General features: G+C 34.8%; 2 pseudogenes; one reads left to right on the forward strand and one right to left on the reverse strand.

Annotated features, from left to right (window-relative positions):
* Positions 1–1173: 1173 nt before the first annotated feature.
* Positions 1174–2455, reverse strand: LOC132622074 (senescence-specific cysteine protease SAG39-like; annotated as a pseudogene).
* A 1028-nt stretch (positions 2456–3483) lies between these two features.
* Positions 3484–3566, forward strand: LOC132629510 (U6 spliceosomal RNA; annotated as a pseudogene).
* Positions 3567–4492: the final 926 nt, after the last annotated feature.

Consider the following 4492-nt stretch of genomic DNA (forward strand, 5'->3'; position numbering starts at 1 on the left):
ATGGAATCTATTATATCCTAGACACGGAGCCCTATTGGGGACTGGTTTCTTGACGTTTTTGTTTCTTTTAATGAGAATTTGTCTTTGTAGTAGCTACTAGCTAGCACACTTGCAAACAGATAAGTAGCTCAGGAACGCACATCATTTTATTGTTGAAATTTTTTGAACATTCGAATTCTATCAACCCCTTTTTTAATTTCTAAATCCTGGATTCCTCTAGACCATCATTATTTTGGTCAGCTATTCATTAGTCGCCATTTTTAGGGAGTGCTTTGGCCCCCCAACGTGAAATTACCCGTCACGAATTCGAATTTAGTCTGACCCCAATGTGGATACCGGACACCGGATGGAAAACAAAAAAAAAATTAACTAGTTATAGCATTATGTAGCATTTTTTTTTCTTTTTCCTAGGAGAAAGTCCTGGGAGCAGGAGCGGATTCAGAGGGTGGCAAAAAAAATACATTATATATATAAGGTAGATTTTTTGTGTTTATGTACATATATTAATTTTTAAATACCTTAAATAAATGCAAAAGGTTAGCTCAAGTGGTGTAGGGTGTTCAAAACTGTCTTGAGTGGCCTAGGTTCGGCCAAGCTTCTAAAATCAGCTTATTTTAAAAAATACTTTTTTAAAAAAGTACTTTAAAAAAATACACTTTTGACGAAAAGCAATTTGTGTTTGGCCAATTAATTAAAAAAACACTTTTGAACAACAATTAGTGTTTGGCCAAGCTTTTAAAAAGTGTTTCTATTTGTATTTTTCTCAAAAGTATTTTTAAATAAAGTGTTTTTGGGCAAAAACAGTTTTTTTTAACTTCTAAAAAACTGCTTCTGCTACTCCCATAAGCACTTATTTTCTCCCAAAAGCTTGGCCAAACACCTCACATTTTTTTTTCAAATAAGCACTTATTGAAAAAATAAGTATTTTTGGGGGAAATATAAGCTTGGCCAAACAGGCTATTAGTCTTTTTGTAACAACGAAATTTAAAAGGCAATAATAATAAGACATAATCTCTTAGACTCGTATTACCAATCTTTATATACACAAGCTTTTGTTCAACAATTAAAATGTACAAACTGCTGAGTCTGTAACATACATAAGACTGTACAGATACACCACATAAATTATACCCACATCATTAATCTTTACAGAATAATGAACAACAAAAGCCCTCATATAAACTTCTTATCCATTTAAGCAGATGGATAAGAAGCTTGCATTGCAATTCCACAAAGTCCTTCCTCTGCATCAACATCTCGTTTCATTCTTATGTATCCGTTCTCACCCCAACTCGTTCCCCATGAATTCTTCACTAACCAATATTTACTACCATCACTAGTTTCCCCATAACCAATTGCAGTAACACCATGATCCAACTCAGTTCCACATTCTCCAGTGAAAACACCGTTCGAGTAGAATTGAAAATCTGAGCCACTAGCATCAATTGCCACGGATGTAGGTTGATTTGCAACTGCTTTTAGCAAAGCTGATTCACTGTTAGCTGGAACATCTTCATAACCCATGATCTTGGCTACATGATTAGACTCTTTGCTTGTTTTGCAAGTACTGTCAGTTCCCTTATATGGGTAATTGGATTCAGTAGTGAGCCCGTGGTTCTTGATGATGAATTTAAAAGCATCATCCATAAGACCTCCTTCACATCCCATATCCGAACTTGTGTCACAGTCCACCAGTTCTTGCTCCGATAAAGAGATCAACTTACCAGTTCTGATTTTGTTGATTCCTTCTGTAGCAGCAACCGCGGAGAACGCCCAGCAACATCCTACATTAGTATTAGGTGGTAAGATCATTTTATTATTGTATATTCACTAAAATGAGATTATGAAACTTGATTTTAATTTGATTAACTTACCACATTGCCCTTGGTCCTTAATTCCAGTAACAGCCCTTCGTTCTCCAATCCATAGTAGCTGGAGCAGTCACATTTTCGTACTTGAATGATGTGATTTTTGGCCATTTTTTATGTGAAGATATTTTGTACCCATTGCGACCGGCTATGAATTCTTCATTTGTCAAATCAGCAAATTCGTTAATGCCTAATTTGTAAGGTCGAGTCCCAGCCTTGTTAACAAATTCAATGTACTCAACATTGTCCTTGAATATTTTGAATCTTTTTGCCTTCTCTGTGTCATCTTTGTACACCCGTCCAACGTGACCCATCCATTGCTCGTGCTTCTGGACCATTAAGGCCTCGTACAAGTCTCGAGATGTGGCATGAGAAGCACACATTGACAATACTAGTAGAGCTGCAAAAGCAAGCTTCCAATTGAATGTCAATGCCATTTTTCACTACCTGATATCTTTCTATTGATTTTAATATATTTGTATTTTAATGTTGTGGATGAAATATTACTTAGAGGGAGCAATGAATTTATAGTACTCAGTCTTGTTCTGCTGTTATATATTGTAACAATTTTCAATTGAATTCCTTGGAAATCCCGGCAATTTAACAATAATTGTGACAAATATATAATGAAGATATACTCCGTGCACGCTGCTCTGCTTCTGCAAACAATTCTTTTAACTATAGTGTTGGAACTATAGGTACTAGTCAAACAGTTTTACGATATAACACTGGACTAGTGATTGATCACTAGGGCTTCTCTTTTGGTCTTTAATGTGATTGGGAAAGGCGAACAACCGCACCCCCCCCCCCCCCCCAAAAAAAAATAAAAATAAAAAATCGATGACATCAATTTGCCCCTTATGTTTTCATGAATGATAAATGTCTCATCTATGTTCTATTATTTCTAGAAAATGAAAGGAAATATTGCAAGAACAAAAGAGCCACCAACATGTAATTCAGTGTGTTGTTTGTTAGTTATACAGGTCCAAGACGTGAGGCATGATACGGTTGCTCTAGTTTATTAGGTACATTTTCTTTATTTTCCCCTTAAAGAGTGAAATGATGTAAGAGATCCAAAAAGAAAAACAATCAGGAGCTTTTTGTGGTTCTTTCTTTAAGCGTTTTGACCTTATATACATAGTATAATTTTCCGATGAAGGGAGTTTGGATTAGCCCCTTTCAGCACCCCTAGCTCTGCCCATGTTGTCAGCAATTGAATTCTACCACGAAACACTACATCAAACTGTCAATGCTAACAAAAGGCGAAAAAGATACATATTGTGGGGCTTTAAACGCAGAAAAAATGTGGAATTTGATGAAAAATAATAAAAACAATATGTATGTAATTCGGAAACAACAACTACTATAAAAACATACATCAATTTTATGGACGTTTGCTACCCTTCGAGATACAGTCCACAGACGATGAGGCGCATGCCTCAACACTCTGGTGCATGCAGTGAAGTGTACTTAAATTAGGCGAAGCACTCAATTTAGCATATAGTTTCAGGGCTTAAGCGCATCTCAAGCGAGTCTTTGATAATACTTCAAACAATCAATATATAATACTCAATTATCAAATCCTTCAACTTCAAAAATCAAGCCTGCAAAACCTGTCCCTTGGGGGACATCCGATAAAATCGGGATGATATAGAGAAGATTAGCATGACAATAAATCGAGAAATGATTCAAATTTAGAATTATAAGAAAGTCTGCAGACTTGTGAGGAAGACTCCAAATGAAACCCAAACATCAAACTCCTATAAAATAAGCCTCTGAACAAAACATCAAACCCCCTTGGATTGACTTTAAATTAAAAGTATTTATAAGCTAAACAAAGGGAAGGGAATGGATAAAAGCTAATGTCTTGTCATCTTCTAGCAACTTTCCGTCATAGACTAGAATATTTTGATCACAATGGATGCCCCGATTACACAGTTAATTTTTTTAATTATATATATATATATATGTTGTTCATTAGAGAATTGATATACTGCACTAGCTCCAAAAATTCAATCCGTCAAAGATCACTTAAAGCAAGCCGCTAAAATATACGTTGACCTCAAAACTTTTTATTTTGATCAGCATATGTTGAGGTGTAAACTTCCAATTAGTAAATCGTTACAACATCGCCACTGCTTTGTTAAAGATATATATATATATATATATATATATGTTGTTCATTAGAGAATTGATATACTGCACTGGTCCAAAAATTCAATCCATCAAAGATCACTTAAAGCAAGCCGCTAAAATATACGTTGACCTCAAAACTTTTTATTTTGATCAGCATATGTTGAGGTGTAAACTTCCAATTAGTAAATCGTTACAACATCACCACTGCTTTGTTAAAGAGAACAGAATATTCTGTTTCATTTAAAAAAAAACAAAACAAAATAAAATAAATAACTATGCCTCAATGCCAAGCAAGTTGAAGTTGGCAATATGAATCCACGTTCCAAGTCTCCAATTTTTCGGGCAAACAACGGATTTCAAATAGTTTTGACAAGTAACAAAAGACATCTAAATGGACGGAGAAAAGTAAGGTGTAATATATAATATACTACACGTTAACTTATTTGCGTTTTGTCTCCACAAGTTTAAAAAAATTTGCGTCTATTTCT

The sequence above is a fragment of the Lycium barbarum genome, chromosome 2, assembly GCF_019175385.1.
Source record: "Lycium barbarum isolate Lr01 chromosome 2, ASM1917538v2, whole genome shotgun sequence".
Lineage (NCBI taxonomy): Eukaryota > Viridiplantae > Streptophyta > Magnoliopsida > Solanales > Solanaceae > Lycium > Lycium barbarum.